Below are 19,586 nucleotides of genomic sequence, written 5' to 3'. Positions count from 1 at the left end.
TGTACAGCATGACTTACGTACCACGCTCATGGGGCGCTGGCGGCGGTTTCGCTAGCTTGATCTACCCCGAAATTGGTATTGCGCGACGTGACTGTGTAACGAACAGAAATAACACGAGTTAACATGAAAATCATGACACGCATGTCATGTACAGCATGACTTACGTGCCACGCTCATGGGGCGCTGGCGGCGGTTTCGCTAGATTTATATACACCAAAATTGGTATCTTGTGACGTGACTGTGTGACGAACATAAAAACACGAGTTAACATGACAATCATGACATGCATGTCATGTACAGCATGACTTACGTGCCACGCTCATGGGGCGCTGGCGGCGGTTTCGCTAGATTTATATACATCAAAATTGGTATCTTGTGACGTGACTGTGTGACGAACATAAATAACACGAGTTAACATGAAAATCATGACACGCATGTCATGTACAGCATGACTTACGTGCCACGCTCATGGGGCGCTGGCGGCGGTTTCGCTAGATTTATATACATCAAAATTGGTATCTTGTGACGTGACTGTGTGACGAACATAAAAACACGAGTTAACATGACAATCATGACACGCATGTCATGTACAGCATGACTTACGTGCCACGCTCATGGGGCGCTGGGGGCGGTTTCGCTAGATTTATATACACCAAAATTGGTATCTTGTGACGTGACTGTGTAACGAACATAAATAACACGAGTTAACATGAAAATCATGACACGCATGTCATGTACAGCATGACTTACGTACCACGCTCATGGGGCGCTGGCGGCGGTTTCGCTAGCTTGATCTACACCGAAATTGGTATTGCGCGACGTGACTGTGTAACGAACAGAAATAACACGAGTTAACATGAAAATCGTGACACGCATGTCATGTACAGCATGACTTACGTGCCACGCTCATGGGGCGCTGGCGGCGGTTTCGCTAGATTTATGTACATCAAAATTGGTATTTTGTGACGTGACTGTGTGACGAACATAAATAACACGAGTTAACATGAAAATCATGACACGCATGTTATGTACAGCATGACTTACGTGCCACGCTCATGGGGTGCTGGCGGCCGTTTCTCTAGCTTGATCGACCCCGAAGTTGGTATTGCGCGACGTTACTGTGTGACGGACATAAATAATAGGAGTTAACATGAAAACCATGACATACAAGACGATATATGCAGCTCTTTGCTGGCTGCTTCGCATTACATCGATTCCCAGAACGCATGGGATCTGCCGGCTTTTTTTTTCTCATATTATTTTTTCATGTCTATCGATTACACCACCGAAGGCTATACCGCTCAACGCAGGAACGGGCGCCTAAGAGCTGCGCTCTAAAGAAGAAGGTTGCTTTTGCCTTCGAATCATTTTAGGCAAATGTATAAGAAACCGGGTGAGATTTCACCAGCTCGAAACATTTCAACAAAGCCTTCACAGAAAGGGCTCCTTTATATTTTGTTTTGTACCTCCTGCATAATGCATTCACGTGGTTCAGGTAGACTCACACCATCCCTTCAGTGCAATAATTGCAATGGAATTCAATCGATGGTCACTCATTTTTATTCTGCATGCCAACAATATTCAAGCCAAGAAGTTTACGCAAACCTCGAATTTCCTGAATAAATACTCTCGTAGTACCTCCATCTGGGGTTTCGGCACTACGTTATAGCTATACAGATGTTTGTTGGATTGTATTTGATTCATTAAACTGACACGAAAGAAACTAGATGGGGGTTCATTTGTGCTCGTGTATCTTGTCAAAAGCAAGATTTTGGAATATTGCGAACACAAGACGAAGAAGTGATTCACAGGACAGCGCCGGATCTTCTGCTTCTTTTCTTCGTCGCGTTGTTAAAAATTATGCCACTTGAGAAAATTTCCTTTGTGAGTTATGTTTTCCAGCTTTCATTTTCTCTGGCCACCATTCATTTCGGTGAAATATTGCACAAATATTTTTAATAATGCCGCGTTTAACCTCGTCTTCTCCAATCTCTTTCTTTTGTAACTTTTTATAAGCCTGAATGCTAAGCCGCGTACTATTCTCACTCTTACTTTTTTTCCTCGTCTTTCCTTTCGCATATATTTTTTTAATCTTGTCTTTAAGTACAGCTATTTTTCTTACGCCCGATTGCCTGTACCTCTAGGTAAATACACGCCATAGATAATGATTATCATCTTCACTACTTCCATAATCATCACGTCCATTTCTCCACAACTGGAATGAGTTTTAAACGACACAACAAAAGCGACCCAGCCTTCACACTCGAATTTGCGCCTATCGTCACCGCCTGTCTACCGAGATCTATCCTGTATGCGTACGCTGAAATAGGCAGTTTGTTTAGTGAACTGTTACAGGGACTACCATACTAGGGAGCTGATAATTTACGGTACGTCGACGACATCAACAGCTGTACTTTCACTTAATCTTTCTTCCCATCTCGCCTTCCTTCCTCCAATATAGTAGACCTCCCCGATTTTCATTTAATATTATGGAGAAAGCCTTAGATGCTTCATCAAACGCAATAATTCGACCGTCGGCGTCGGGGACTAATGGTGCAAAAAAATCACCATAACGTGATGACGTCACCATATGACGTCAAAGATCGCTAAATTTGGTTACGTCATTATGACGTCACGTCACATAATGACGTCATCACATGACATCGTAGCTTGGTCAAAGGTGGTCCGATCACGGAGGCAATGCGAAACCAGGTGAGGTGCCTCCGACCTTGGAGGCAGTGAAAAACCACGTTAGGGGTAGAAAACTCTCGAAGGGTGGCGGGGTAGGCTCAACACATCGACTTTGTCCCTTTTGCACTTCGGCGGTTCGTAACAGTTACTGCGACAAGTGTGTCACACATCTCGCTGAAGGATAGCATCGGACACGAGGCGACCGCCACTTAGTGTTTTTAAGAAGCCCGCGCGCGAGAGCGATGGGATTCGGTTCGTTCTTCAGAACATAGATGGCGAAGCAAACAGTCAACTTGCGGGCCGAAGCAATCACGGTATGCAGGAAAACCAGTCTTCTTGAATGCATGGAGGGAAACTTGAATGCGAGGTCAACAACACGCCGTCGTATATACAACTTGCGAACTTCTCTGCAAAATTTATCTGCAAAAACAAGATCGTTTTAAAAGTAAAGGTTAAAGAAAAAAAATTTACCGACGATTGAGATAATGCCTAATGCGAATTCTGAGCGCAGCTTCGTTTTGGGAGAAGGCCAAGTGTTTGAAGTTTTGGTTTTCCGCAAGGTATGGACCACGCTGTAAATCATAATTTCTGTGAGGTATGACAGCACCCACTACGCCATTATTCGTCTTTCGGCGGATAAGCGATCGGTGCCCGCTACACATCTGTAATGTATTATGCGCACTTTGTTGACGCTGCATGTGGCTGATGACTATGAAGAATTATGGCTGAAGGTTTTGCAGTGGGTGGGAAGCATTAAACCACACACTCGTTGCGCAATTAGCATTCTGTGATGACTGGTTGTTAGTTTACTCTTCTGCCACGCTATATTACATAGGTTAACGCGATTCCTTGACCGACGTCACGCCTGTATAGGGTCCTTTTGCAAATGAGTTTGAAGCACCAGCGTGGATCTGTGGTAGAATACTCGACCGCCACGCAGGGGGCCCGGGTTCAAATTCTACACTCTAAACGTGGTAACCGATAAATGTTAATTTGTGCACCGATAGTAAGCTTTACCAAGTTTAGAATTTATGAACTAAAAGCTAATGTAACCCTTACTTTATAAATTTATAGGTGCATAAAATCACATTTATCAGTTACCCCGTTTAGAGTGCATTTGATCCTCGGTTTTTTTTTCGCTTTTTATTTTTCATGCTTATAGCTTACGCCACCGACGGTGACGGCAACGGTGACGGCGACGCCGCTTAACGCAGGAAAGGGCGTCTGCGAGCCGCGCTCCAAAAGGGCACACAAAGAGGCCAGATAAAGTAAGGGCTGCAAAGTTAATTCGCCGTCGTTGCCGGCTGCAGTATGTATGTATGTATGTATGTATGTATGTATGTATGTATGTATGTATGTATGTATGTATGTATGTGTACGTATATATATATATATATATATATATATATATATATATATATATATATATATATATATAAGCCGCATTTCCTGCCTACAGTCAATATTTAGCAATTCAATTCAATAATCTTAATTAACAAATCAGTTAATTACCAAACAAAAAATTGTCTGTAGTGCGCAAGGTGACTGTCAGTAATTTGCAAGTGATTTCACTCGCCTTCCTCTAATATTGTATTTTTAAACCCTTGACTAAAGATGGCTGGGACACCCGGTATATATATATACATATATATATATATATATATATATATATATATATAATATATATATATATATATATATATATATATATATATATATATATATATTATATATATATATATATATATATATATGGAGGTATTTGAGACACGACGTACGGAGCACAGTTTATTTCGACGTCTCGGCCGTGCGACCGGCCTTCGTCTAGGAATACAGAGCATAAAAAATCACGCACTTATATATGCCAAAAATGGGGACCCCCAAAGACGTGTTCTGGTATAATAAACAGGCAATTTCATATCAGTACAAAGAAATTTTTCACTGATCAAAAATGCAGCGCTGTGTGATATCACCATGTGTCAGTCATTGGCAAGTGAAGTGGCTTAACGGGATACATGAGTAAGTACATAGCGGCAACGATAGGAATAGCCACAAGCGTTTTCATACAAATACAGTAATGACAGTCGGTTCGTGAAAGATACGCGTTCAAGATGACAAAAAAAAAAGTAGTGAGAGTAAAATACCTGCAACAGTGAAAGTAATAATGACGGAAATACAGCGGTGACATTGAGCAGGATTACAACGCATTCTGTAAATTTTCTCGACGTAACAGTCACTATTTCTGAAGGACAACTTGTCACAAAGCTGTTCCGCAAACCCACTGACCGGCATCAATTTCTGCATTTTCAGAGCGGCCACCCCCGACATTGCAAAACAGGAATTCCTTATAGCCAGGCTCACTGTTTTAAACGATTATGCTCTGACCGTACAGATTTCATTGAAAATTGTAACAGGCTCAAAAGTTCCCTAGTTAAAAGAAAATACCCGGAAAAAATAATTGACGATGCCATAGCCCGAGCCGACCTGCTTAACCGCGCTGACATTCTTAAAGGCAGTGAAAGGAACTACAGTTCTGGCCAAACGAATCTTGTTCTGACATTTTCATCATCAGCTCCAAAGGTTTCTGCTATATTAAAACGGCACCACAACATCCTAACACAAAGTGATCATCTTAAAAAAATCTTTCCTGAGCCACCTCATGTTGTTTACCGACGGTCAAAGAACCTTCGCGACATGTTAACGTCGTCGAAAATTGGTGCCCCTAAAGATAGTGGCTGCGCCCCTTGCCACAAACCACGGTGCAAAGTGTGTTTGCACATGCAAACCACACACAATGCCGCAAGCACGTCTTCCAACTTTAGTATAAAGATTCGTGGCAAGTTTGACTGCGACACCTACAATGTCGTGTACATGTTGGAATGTAGTGCCTGTTCAAAACAATATATTGGTCAGACGGAAACTCCACTCAGAATACGCTTTAATAACCACAAATCGCATGTAAATACTTTCCCTTATCTACCGTTATCACGACATGTTCGCATGCCAGGCCACTCTATCGACCAAATGAAAGCAACGATTCTTGAATCTGGTTTTCGCTCAAATCATGACCGCGAGCTCCGGGAATCATACCTGATATTCAAGTTTAACACTCTAACGGATGATATCAATGAGGATGCAGGCACACTGACCTGTATTCCTTCCGCGTGATTTATCTTGTTCAACAGCAACAAGTGTGCTTCTTTTGCACAACCCAGTATGATGACAGTGGCATTTGTCTTCCAAAAGTGCGTTCTACTGAGAATGTAGAACGTGAAAAAGCAAGAAGTTTTGTAATCCTGCTCAATGTCACCGCTGTATTTCCATCATTATTACTTTCACTGTTACAGGTATTTTACTGTCACTACTTTTTTTTGTCATCTTGAACGCGTATCTTTCACGAACCGACTGTCATTACTGTATTTGTATGAAAACGCTTATGGCTATTCCTATCGTTGCCGCTATGTACTTACTCATGTATCCCGTTAAGCCACTTCACTTGCCAATGACTGACACATGGTGATATCACACAGTGCTGTATTTTTGATCAGTGAAACATTTATTTTTAGTGATATGAAATTGCCTGTTATTATACTAGAACACGTGTTTGGGGGCCCCCAATCTTTGGCACATATAAGTGCGCGATTTTTTATGCTCTGTATTCCTAGACGAAGGCCGGTCCCACGGCCGAAACGTCGTAATAAATTGTGCTCCGTACGTCGTGTCTCAAATACCTCCCTACAGTACCAGGGCCTGCGTGATACTTCCCATAACCCTTTATATATATATATATATATATATATATATATATATATATATATATATATATATATATATATATATATATATATATATATATATATAATATATATATATATATATATATATATATATATATAATAGGAAAAGAACACAACTCGCGTACTCGATCAGTCATTAATACAGCGTGAAATATCAATGTAGATCGCGCGCGATATACTCTGGAGACGGCTGCAAATTTTCGTGGTGCGCATTTTGTCCGATAAATGTTTTCGGTGAATATTTGCGTACTGAAACGCCGAGTGTAGTTCACTACAGCTCAGGCTTCAATGACTACGGTCGCTGTTATCGTTGTAATTAAAGCGTCACGCCTTCCCTATATAGTCTCGAATTCGTTCAATTAAGAAGTATATTCGCTACTTGTAGTTTTGGCGCTGTCCCACCATAATGTAATGCGGGGCATTGCGGGCAGTCTAGAAAGCACCCACTTAAATTCTGCAGACCTGCCTCGATGCATGAAATGGTTTTTGTCCGAGCCTTTCACTTTTCTGCGTTTAATTGCTGCACGCCCTACACTCTAAGAAAAAAAGAGAGTCAAAAGAGGGTCATGGAACCGTGACTCTCTTCGGGTGTCCATCTGACCCCTTTTGGAAGGTACAGGCAGAGAAAAAGAGTTCGCATTTGGGAAGGAGTCACTGGACCCTCCTGAAGCGCGTTTCGATTGGCTTCGGTATACGGAAGAGCCGCCGTATACGCCATACATATCGCACGCTCGCCCTTTGGCGCCGTTGTGGCGCCTTGCTCGGCGACGCAGACGGGTTTGGCGCCGGGGTGGCGCGCCGCTCTCCTCTCTCAGTCGTCTCAGTCAGGGTTGCCAGGTTTGGCTACTTTGCGCCAATTTGGCTACTTTTTTAGGCCGGTGGCGGCAGAAAAATTGTGTTGGCTACTTGGCTACTTTTTGGCTAGTTTCTTGTTGCTTCAATTTGAACCAAATTATCAATAGCTTGTGACGTCGCAGCCGCTGGCGTTCAAGTATGCGGTGTCAAAAACATGGTTATCAAGGCGTGTTACAAGCTCCCGAAATTGAATTTGGCGCTCGCATTATACAAAAGAAAAGTCTTATGCATAAGTGGCTGGGACTTGGGAGAAAACTGTTGCATGGCATCTCATTTCGCAGACCACCTATTGCTGAACGCGACTTTAAACTAATTCAAAGGGAACAGGACAACCGAAAGCGCTCCGCATCCAAAGTTCTATGCACTAGTCGAAATTAGAAATCGGATATCTGACGAACTGCTTGTGTCGTTTCCAAGAATTATGGGCGGACTGCGACTCAAGAATATTAATTACTCGAACTTCGTAATCACGCGAGAAACGATTGCAGAAGTGAGTACAATTTATGCTTCAGTCACGGAAACTGACTTTGTGCACACTTATGCAGCACTAATTTTTATTGTCGGTGGTACTTGTAGCCCTTTCAAGAAAAGTCACGCAAGGCGCGCGAAGAGGACGTCATTTCTGCAACAGCGTAAGAAACGTCATCATCCGGCACGAAATGATTGCTAAAGTCAACAAATTATGTTTATTCTCAGAAATTATGATATTGAAGGGTTTCTGGTGTACTTCTTTACGTTTCCACCAAAAGGCTACTGAATTCAGTCATTTGAATAACAAGGTCGCAGTCGTTTTCACACACGCGTGGCTACTTTTGGCTACTTTTAGTGCCCTTGGCTCAAGTTGGCTACTTTATGGCTAGTTTTTCCGATTTATTGGCTATTTTTTGTCTTTTTGACCTGGCAACCCTGGTCTCAGTCTCATGGTCTATTGGAATGCGTTGCGTGGTTGCGTTGGTCTTCGGTGTGTTGACGCCGGCTCCGTGCACGGAGTGACGCTTGGAGGGCGGAATATTCGTCGAGCTGCGGACACCGACAACGGGCACCAGTTAACGGTGAGTGCACTGCCTAATTATACAGCTTTAGCTGGGCGTCTGCAGCAGCTCTGCGGAATCTACCAGCCATTTCCAACAGTAGCCTGTATCCGCGGGGCTGTTGCAGATGCCCAACTAAAGCTGTCAGTTAACGAGTTGCCACCGTTATGCGCGTTGCTGTACAAGCTCCCATAAAGTGAGCGATGCAAACAATAATCGAAGGTCATTTCTTGCTGATCGCACGTCGTGTCTGCACTACTGACGGTGCAAGATATCGTTTTGAGATGCACTTTAGTCTACTTCATAATAACATTTCCATCGACCTTGAGTGTGCAGCGTGCTTCCACGCGTGGGAACGTGAAAAAAAAAAAAAAAAGCCTGTGTACAGAACTCTCAGACGCACTATATGTAATGGTTTTTGTTGGCTGAAAGACAGTAGTTTGAGGTGCAGATATAGTACGGTGGCTTCCAGAATGTATGCAATAGTCATTCAAGTTGGACACGCCTCGCCGGTAAAGTGAAGAAGCTCTAGACTTTCGACGGCACGCGTTGTTGCGGGCGCCGGCGTGCACTCTTTTCCCTCGTTTCTGTTTGCTGTTTTCGTGGTTTGCATACACTGCGATGACGTTGGGCGCTCTAACAGAATCGAGTGAGTGTACGTGATTGTGGGAGTTATGTGCGCTAATTCTAGCATATGACATGTCTGATCTCGACGTAGACGGCGTACGCACGCGCTGGGTGTCGTTCGGGCCCTAGTACTCGCATCTGTTTATCTGAGTATTTAAGGATGGGTTACGTTTGTAAAACATGCGGTCAATAACCGCTCACGGCATGCCCGGCTGCCGGAGGATGTGCTTTGTTGTTTTGTTGTTAGCCTTTATTATGTCTGTGTGAACCACTTATTGTGTAGGTTTTGCAAACCTTTACTGCAATTTCATTTTCTCATCATAATATCACGTTCTGCTTTTCAGATACCGTTTTTCATGGTGCTCACGCTGGACAGGGGCGACAGCCTAGCAAGCCACAAGTCTGATGCCTCAAGCCGTCACCACTTTTTGATTTATTCTTAATCACAAGGAATAAATATGGAAACATGATGGCGATTTCTGCTGTTCATTTAACACCATATGACACTGTGCACATCACAGTCACACATTTTAGTTGGCTATACTCATAGAAGCATGTCAATGAGGAATACCCAGACTTCTTAGTTGGAAATCACAGACCATCTTTTCGCGCTTTCTATATAACTTTGCTGGAAAATATGTGTTGTTTTGACGAGTTTTATTAAACTAATGCTATAGCTGAACTATTCTTTTTTTACAGTCGCTGGGCAGAACGGCAAGTATTATTGGACTTGCTTAAAGTGAATACTCCACTATTTTCAACATTATAGTCGCGCAAAAGGAGAGCAAGGATCAAATGAGTAGCTTAAAATACTTGTGGAGTCGCTTGACGCTTCGGTGTGGGTCCCTTGACCCCCCTAGGAGCGTTACCGGCAAGAGTCGTCTGACTCCCTATAAGAGGTAACGTGATCCTCCCGATGAGACTCTTCCTAGAGGATCAGGGGACTCTCCTAGAGCGAGCCGACCCTGACCCACCAAGAGAGTCACCGTGACTATTTAAAGAGAGTCGTATACGTGGCAAGTCAGAACTCTCCGAAAAGAGTCACGCATACTCTTTTTTTTCTTAGAGTGTAGCCGCTGTTTGCATTTCATAAAAACTGGGTGCCCTTACAAACCATGAGACAGTGGTCGAAAAGCATCACGAATAAAAAATACCTATATGCCCTGGAACATATGTAACATATAAGCACAGATATTTCAAAAGAAAATTGTATTTAAAAAAAAAGCGTGGCCGAACTTCAAGAAAATTATCGCGACGTGAAGCATGCCGCGAATCATCGTGGCACAACACACCGAATCGTGTCTAACTGGCGAGACTCCCGAGTACGTGGCGAAATGATTCAGTGCAAAGACAGAGCGAAAGTTCTCGGCGTCGCATTTCTTCCCACGGGAGATGTCTCGTTGCATCTGTTTTGAACTGCTAAACAATGCAGTACTAAAGCTTCGAATTCGGCCCATGTTTCACGCTCACGATCCAATGGGCAAAAAAAAAAGGAAAAAGGGAAACGAAGTTTTAACAGTGTGCTCGGTCTTCCGAATCATCCAATTTGGTCCTGATTGCTGCTATTTCTATCGAATTCGGGTCAATTTGTGCTTTTATACTTACTATTCATTCGCAGTCATTTTTCATTTGATTAAGCCGATTGCTAAAATCTTCGATAGCGTTGTCATTCTGCCATAAATTGTGCTAGATGTGGCTTAAGTTCTTGCAGAATGAAAGCTTGACCACATTGGATGTGCTTGAGCACCGTTATTGCGTCACTGGATGTTTGCGACACGTTGGAACGGTCGCTAGGACCGGCGTTTAATTCTGTGCCACATTATAACGGTAACATCTGCTTGATGACATGCGCGCTAGCAACTACAACACTGAAATGACATTTTGGCCTTGGCAACACCACAAGTATCACATAACGAGTGCGACGTGCGTACGTTGGATAAGGATTATTTATCAGCAAGATGAAGAGCGGTCGCAGGTAAGGGGCCGTGTCCATAGATGCAGTGTGGCCAAGTCCAATGGAGGCCGCGCTGGGCCTGGTCGCACATGCGCAGTCCGGTGGCAAGGGGACGTAATCCGATGACCAGCAATCCCTGGGATCACGTGGGTTGGTAGCGACAGAGGATGCATCGGGGCGGCGAAGTTGAGGGATCCCGTGGTCGTAGGTGCCCTGGTTGAAGGAGCTGGTCCGAGCCGTGTTCATCGTGCGGTCATACTGGAAGCGAAGGAGCCTCCGGGAAGGGACCATCAGGCCGCACGTCGGTGAACTGTAGGACGCAGAACCATATCAGTGCCTGCACGACGAAAAGGCGCCGTCGCAGGTAAGTGGCCCTGACGAAAGTGCCGTGTTAATAATAATAATAATAATAATAATAATAATAATAATAATAATAATAATAATAATAATATAATAATAATAATAATAATAATAATAATAATAATGATGTTTATTTCTCATCAATACATTTGATGAAGGATAGCTGCAGGTAAAAGGCGCTTTCCGAAAGAGGCAGCTTGACAAGGGCCCACAGCCTCCTTTGAACACGACAGCAGTGGCAACAGTCAGCAGTACAAACTCAAATAGCATGCAACAAAACAAAGCCCAAATTTCAAAAAAAAAAAAGAAAAATAACAACACTAATAACAATATAGCAACTGCAGAGAATGATCAAAAACTGAACATGTGTATTTCGCGCAATTGGTTTTGTGTACAGTGTAGGAAATCTATGCCAGCTTTCACATATTTATTAAGTAACGTAGGAACAATGTAGGATAACTTATATTTGGAGTAGTTTCTTTTGGAAGTTTTTATTTTCCATGTTTCCTTATTTCGTGTATCAAGCAATGTAGTATTTGGCTGTAGTTTTGAGAGGTCATGCAAAAAATGTCGACTTTCTTTAGATGGACGCCTGATCGCCAATGCTAACTTAAAATCGTAGCGGTGATGGACGGGTAGTATGCCAGCCTGTCGAAACAATTCGCTAGTGTGAGCATCATACGGTAAGTTGAAAATGATTCTAATATATTTCTTTTGCACCAGGTACAATTTTTGCAAGTTCGTGTTAGTTGTAGTCCCCCCCATACCAAAAAACAATAGGTAATATGCGAATAGAAAAGAGATTTATAAAGTAAGAGCTTTACCCTGTACGGTAGCACCGTTTTACCACTGCACACCATACCCACTACGGGCGATAACTGATCCAGCACACTGTCAACATGTTCACACTCCAAAGCATATTGCTAGAAAATACAACTCCAAGAATTTTTATACGGTTTACAAGCTCAATATGAGTATCACCATACTTAAGATGCAGTTTCTCGTTCACAGGCTTATTTTTCGGCCGAAATAGTATCGCCTTTGTTTTACTTGTGTTTATGTTTAAATAAACACAAGTAAAAGAATGCCAAGCTCATTCACGGAATTCTTTGTTCCTCCTTCCGGGGGTCCGACCTTCGTAGCCATTTTATCGCGTATACTAGTGGCTCTATTGATCGCCTACATAGAACGTCTGCATCTGCACGCGTTGCTCACACCTTATTACGCGCAGTAGCGCAGCAAAGTGAATTTTGTAGCGGGCGCGCATCTGCAGGCGAAAGCACATTTCAAATGCAAACAAGTGGCGCCCGGGCATCGTGAAGAGGCGTCAACAGACCCGAAAATCTTATGTCATGAAACACAATCTTTACACGCGTGCGAACGAGGACAGAAAGCAGTTTTTTAGAGCGAACAATACGAATCACGTCTGGCCCAGACGCGAAGCCTCCGGTGTTAGAAGCGACCATACGGAAAGGGCATTGCCGGGAGGCAAGTGCGATAAGAGTAAGACGATGCAAGGGAGGCAAGTGTTTTGCTTCGACGCCAAGATGTAAACATCTTTACACCCTCATCAACAAAAGTAATTGCTCGTGCAATTCATTCAATGATTTCATAGGTATGCACAGGTAGGCATAAGCTGGAATATCGACACACTTATGTACAAACATAACAGAAAACTTCAATTCACATACCATCCAACATGTCTGTTGAACCTACAACCAAAAAAATTAGGTAGATCCCATGCCTTGCCAGTGGAAATAGGTTTCATGCGAAGCAGTCAGCGAGAGAGTTCTATGCTGCATTTTTTGGCTTTGAGCCGTTACGAGGTGGATCGGCGTGTTTTTGTAAGTGTAGAAGTTGTCTGTACATCGTGGACTTACGAGGCATGTCGACTATACTGGCGTTTTAAGGGCAAATTAGTCTGACCTAACTTTTGCACTCACGTTAGACCACAGACGCCAGTATATTCGAAACGAAGTGAACTTTACGATGCGATTATGTGAATACCATACGTAACTTTCGTTAGCGTATTCCTCCATGGTCGGGCAACACTTGAATATAATTTGGTGGATCATAGGGATACAAATGTAATGTTTATTAGACTGCTATAAGAGCAAAGCCAACGCTTGAAGAATTGATGTTAACCAGGCATGACGCCTGTATCAAAGGAGTACATATGTAATGTTTATTGCTTTCTTATGAAATTAGATAACCAGCACTCAACCACAATTGACGTTGCAAAGACATTACGCATGCACAGGGTGTCTTTACAAAGCAGTTCCGAGACGTGGCGTGGCTCTGCGGTAGATTACCCGACTTCCACGCAGAATGCCTAGGTTCGATTCCTGCTGGGATCCTGACCTCTATCCTTTGTATTCGTCGGGTACACGCTGTCAATGTCGTTTTAGGGGCTAAGCTCCTTAAGGCGGCACCCGTTTGTCCCTCGTAGTCGTAGTAGTGCGTAACCAGTCATAACGCTAGTACCAGATCTTGACCTCCAAGGTGGTGCCGGTGGGAGATTTTTCCTGTGCGTTGTTGAACAATAAAAAAATCGCAGCGTGCGCGTTAACTAAAAGCCGAATTCTTCTGTCTCTCATTCCCATTAGCAGCCATTGTTTACCTCCAAGGTAGTGCCTGGTGAGATTTCTCCTGTGCGTGATTAAACAATAAAAATTTTGTTCAAAACGCCGTCGATTGATGAAATAAACCAACGAAAGACGCCAGATGTTTTCTAAAAGCAAAACGAAAGAACGCCAGATGTTTCTAAAGCAAAACGAAAAGACGCCAGCTGCTTAACGAAAGACGCCAGATGTTTTCTAAAGCAATGGTTTTCTAAACAATGAAAATTCACAGCGTACATGTAAAATTAAAGTGAGCTGCAAGTCGTCATAACTCATCGAACCTTGTATAAACGCGCCCGATCTCACGTCGGTGACGATGTACTGGGCAGAATTCACGGAAGATTCACGGTTTACCGATGAACCTCCGCAGCTTCGCCCACTCATCATCATTCACTCCGTGGATATGCTGTGATTTTTTTTTTCTTAACGCACTCGCATTTAAATTACCGATGTCAGTTCTGGCCTTTCCTGGGTAGATACGAACTGCCAATCAACTGTGGCGCATAGCCGCATCCCGCGGCCCGTGGTATGCGGGTATGTGCTACACGTTTCTGGGGGAAAGACGACGTACGCGACAGGATTGTCCCGTTATTCATGTCATGACCCGACAGTCATATTTGTAGCGAGAGAGAGAGAGACGTCAAGGCGGCCGACGTGGCCGTGCCGTTCTCGCTACTTTATTAGAAGGCCATGGAAGAAGCAGAGCGGCAGCGGCTGCCGGCTTCCAGCCCCCAGGAGCGTGAGCTCGTTCTAAACTGCTCGCGCCTCGAGCGCTAGGCATGACTTGCGCGAGAGACGCGGCGCGGTGGTTGGAAAATGACGATGATGAATGGCGATGATAATGACGCTACATATTCATCGAACGCTCTTACCCACCCCCGCCAATTTTGGTCTACACCAAATTAAAGAGGTGATCACGAGAGCACCCAGACGTAGGCGGATAGATAGATAGATAGATAGATAGATAGATAGATAGATAGATAGATAGATAGATAGATAGATAGATAGATAGATAGATAGATAGATAGATAGATAGATAGATAGATAGATAGATAGATAGACAGACAGACAGACAGACAACACAGACAGACATTCAGATAGATAGATAGATAGATAGATAGATAGATAGATAGATAGATAGATAGATAGATAGATAGATAGATAGATAGATAGATAGATAGATAGATAGATAGATAGATAGATACGCTAAAACGCCTGGGGTCCGCCTGGGGTCCGCTAAGGAATGCTTCGCATTAGAAAATAACGAAGGGACTGTCGAATGCGTGCTGATGTCACCGTATTCTATATGGTTCGGTACAGCATATTGCGCATTATATCTATATCGTCTTATATCCAACATCACTATGAAAGCGCGTGAACAGGACAATATGACGTCCGGTCGTGACGTCACATTGTTGTACAACGTCGCCACGGTCGACAGCATTATTACAGCGAAAGCTGTTATGAGATCATTTCACCTGCCGTTTTTGGCGCCGTAGTTGTCCGCCGCCGCCGCCGCCGCTGCCGCCGCCGCCGCCGCTGCCGCCGCCGCCGCCGCCGGTGTCCGTAACCAGTATCGCTCGAAATAAGAAAAAAAACGAAATAAGAAAAAAATTCCAGGATGGAACGAGGTTCGAACCTGGGCCCTCTGCGTGGGAGCCCAGTATTCAACCTCTGAGCCATTCCGGGGCTCGGAACTACTATGCAAAAAGGTCCTATACAGACTTCATGTCAGGAAGGAACCACATTAGCATATGCAATATAGCGTGGTAGAGAGTAAAATAAGCACCAAGCGTCGCGCAACGCGTCGCACAACGCGAATTCTGTAACCAGGCGTCACACAATGCTAATTGCGCAATGAGTAGGTTGTTGAATGCTTCCAACCCATTACAAAGGACTCTGCCATAATTCTTCATAGTCGTCAGGCACAGCATCAACAAAGTGCGCATAATGCCTTACATGCGTTTAGCAGGTACCACGGCTCTTCGTAGAATGACGAAAAATGGCCCAGTACCTGCTGCCCTACTTCTCAAACATTACAATGATTTATAGCGTAGTGGGTTCCTCGCAAGTGCACTTGTAGTGGTTGCCAAGGAAGCCCATAAGCGCATGATCCATTTCCTCGGGGTCTCAGATAAATTACTGTGATTTAGAGCGTAGTGGGTTTCTCGCAAGTGCACTTGTATCGGTTGCCAAGGAAGCCCATAAGCGGATGTTCCATTTCTTCGGGGTCTCAGTAAAATTACAATGATTTAGAGCGTACTGGGTTCCTCGCAAGTGCACTTGTATTGGTTGCCAATGAAGCCCATCAGGGCATGATCCATTTCCTCGGGGTCTCAGTAAAATTACAATGATTTAGAGCGTAGGGGGTTCCTCGCAAGTGCATTTGTATTGGTTGCCAAAGAATCCCATAAGCGCATGATCCATTTACTTGAGGTCTCAGTAAAGTTCTTCACCCCACCCCGTCTCTCTCCCACGGCAACGTATGTTATACAGCATGACGGGAGAGGGAATAGCAACTGAGCGTCACCCAACGCAAATTACTTAACTGATGGGCCGTTTAAAGCTTCCAACCCATTAACAAGGGCTGAGCCATAATTCTTCATCATCATCAGTCGTCGCGTCAACAAAGTGCACATAATGCCTTACAGACGTGCGGCTGGTGCCTCGCTTCTCCGCAGAATGACGAATAATGGCTTTGTAGGTGGTTCCCAACTCCACAAAAATTGTGATTTATGGCGTACCTTTCTAGTGTACTTGTATTGTAGCCCCAAGAGAGCTGACAACGGGCTCTAGAAACGCCGCTCTTCCAGCTTTCGCTGTGACTGTGCTGCGGTTTCAGCGCAGGCCTGGCGTTTTTTAATATCACTATGAAAGCTTGCGAAGAGGACAATAATATGATTTCAGTTCAGTCACGTCGCTCCCTCTTTGTAGTTTCGTGTTATAAACGATTTTACATTCGACACCTTGGGCCGTTAAACGCATGTTTTGTTATTTTGTACGCCGTTACGTGAAATTAACGAGGTCATGAAACATCGAATACACCAACCCAACCGCTTTTATGCGTACGCGTCTACCAAACACCGTTCGTTTACCTGTCAAAGATACGGAACGGCGAAGTTAACAGTCCTATATGGCAGCATCAACCGTAATATAAGCTACAGAAAGCCCAATGCAAGAGAGACTACAGCCCCATTCTTCTTGTTACGAACTCATCTGCGCGATAACTCGGCCGTGAAAAGAACTCGATATCCCGCTTCTTCGACCCCTTCTTCGTTCTTGCTGAGAGGCAGACGACACAAAAGCATAAAACGAGCCCTCGAGTTTCCTTGTTTTTTGTCTTATAAGCAAATGGAATTTTACACAGCTCGCACCCACAGCGGTCTGTCTGATCAATATCCATTCCGAGCTGCGCTGATGGCTGTATACGTACGCGTATATAGTCGGGTAAAGCTTGCGCGTCTGCGTCCATGTGCTGACCACGACGGGAAATTGTGCCCGGCGAAGTGCGTCAGAAAGGCGGGGTAAAAAAAAGGCAAGCCGTATATTACTATGGCGACATTCAAGCCTCGATACACGAGACACGTGTACGTGTACAGATATAACGCAACGACCAGCTTCACATAATACGTTCGCTTCGCAATACCCTCCGCGGTCGCTTATACAGTTGCAACGGCACTGCTGAGTTCGCGATGCCGTGGGTTCGATGCAGGGAATGGTAACCGCATTTCAGTGAAGGGAAAATGTAACAAAAACGCATATTTATACAGATTTATGCGCACATCAAAGAATCCCGGGTGATCTAAATCATTCCGTAGTTTCTTTTGACGCGATAGCGTTAAAGAGCCGGTGTCGCCAAAAATGTGGTATCAACGTCAGCGGCGCTTCTCACTACGCAAATGACGGCTACTGGTTCATCGGCAATTCTATTGATTTTCTTTGTCTTTCATGAAAATATATGGTGTACCAAGGGAAATAAAGAGACAGCCAAAAAGAAATGACAGAGTACTTGAAATTTTGTACGTCGGATCAGCAAAAAAGCTCAAGAACTTACTGATTGTTTGGTCTTTCGGAGAAAATGATTCATAGCATAAATCCATACAATACCGTATTCGTAAATATGTGCATTTTATGTTATTTTTGACGGAACCCTCTGTGTATATATGCTTTTGTCAACAGATAAGAGCGCAAGCGCGAGCAACTTAGACACACCGAATGTTTCACACTTCAGGTGACAGTAGTAATCTGAGGATTATCCAAAATCAACTTAAAGGTTGAAATAAGGTGTCCTTATCAGTATTCGAGATTCATTACGTCAAGAAATTGTGAATTGCCAATGCACGGATGGTACATCGCGGAAATGACAATGAACACTAAATCCGTATCGGGTATAAACAACTTCCTTTAATAGCTATAGCTTAAAGAGCTTACTGGCTTCCACCAATTCCGCGAGCAAAGTTGTCCTTATACATTGTTAAACAACCTGTGGCAACGCTGCTTAACCTCGCTAACTTTATTCCGAAAAGCGTTTTCATAATGAATGAACGGGTCGCTTCTCTCACTCAGTCAGTCAATAGAGAGCCCTCTTTAAGCCCCGTACAACTGGAACCTGAGGCCTGCTCTTTGAATTGGGGTGAGGCAGGTCGCGGGATGGGGGAAGGGGGGGGGGGGGGGGTGGAGGGGGGGAGGGCTACACCTTGACTTGCTCAGAGCTAATTGAAACGTCCGCGAAAGGCGAACGGCTTACATCCCCTGCTCCCCAACCTGCGCTCCGTATAAGTACGCGTATACGCTAATGAAATCATGCAGCGTGTCTCCTGGATCTCGATCGATCGATGTGGTAGTACATCACTCGTCTTTCCAAGCGGCACACTCCACTCACTCGTTGATGCAGGTGTACACCGCGTCCCTCGCTTCACGCTCACCTCAGCTTACTCGGCTCTTCCGAGTTCCTTGCTGAGTGTGCGTGCTGCTGGCAGGAGTGCGGTGTGTGTCTTGCACGAACAGCCTGCCGTCAGCAGAAACCCACGGCTCGCTGAGCTTTCCTTTTTTTTCATATTTGTGATAGAATTAAAACGATGACTGCGGATGGCACTCTTCGTGTCATCTTTGTGGGGAGACGATATAGAGGGACACTGTAAGGAGAAAACAGATTTTTCTCGTATTAGTAAATTACTCTTTCACAATTTACCAAAATCACCACGCTTACCCCCGAGAAGACGCTTGGTAAGCGAGAAAACGCGCACAAGCGTCTTCCCACACCAATCACCATGACGTCATACATTTTGACGGCGTCTACTAGGACCGACGTCGTTCCTAATCGGTAAAAGTGAAGTACATCGACTGAGGAGGTCAGGGACTTAACATACTAAGTTTCAAGAAATTTCGTTAGGCAAATGTCGCCAAAATATGAGAAATTCACTTTGAAAATCAGTGACGTCACGCGCGGCGATTTCGGCGCGAAATTGAAAAACGAGACCTCGGCGTTGATTTTCTCCCATATCGTTAAAGATATATGATGGTGAAATTAACGTCACTAGAGTTCTCAGAGTAAAATGTATCAATATAAACCGATCGATTGGGTCCCATTAGTGTCCCTTGAAAAGTAGAGTTCGCGTACTCGCTGTACACAAGGTGTGCGTGGCTTGTT

At 44.1% G+C, this 19,586-nt stretch overlaps 1 protein-coding gene across 1 annotated transcript in view; it reads left to right on the top strand.

Annotated features, from left to right (window-relative positions):
• Positions 1–11,042: 11,042 nt before the first annotated feature.
• The window catches only part of LOC119383105 (elongation of very long chain fatty acids protein 4), a 225,967-nt gene continuing 217,423 nt past the window's right edge, over positions 11,043–19,586 (top strand). The window contains exon 1 of the mRNA XM_049412415.1: positions 11,043–11,319. The gene's annotated coding sequence lies outside the window, so the exon portion shown is untranslated. The remainder of the gene's footprint in view (positions 11,320–19,586) is intronic.

This window comes from Rhipicephalus sanguineus, chromosome 2 (assembly GCF_013339695.2).
Source record: "Rhipicephalus sanguineus isolate Rsan-2018 chromosome 2, BIME_Rsan_1.4, whole genome shotgun sequence".
NCBI lineage: Eukaryota > Metazoa > Arthropoda > Arachnida > Ixodida > Ixodidae > Rhipicephalus > Rhipicephalus sanguineus.
Note: the sequence above shows the minus strand (reverse complement) of the source record. Positions and strands in the feature narration are given on the sequence as shown.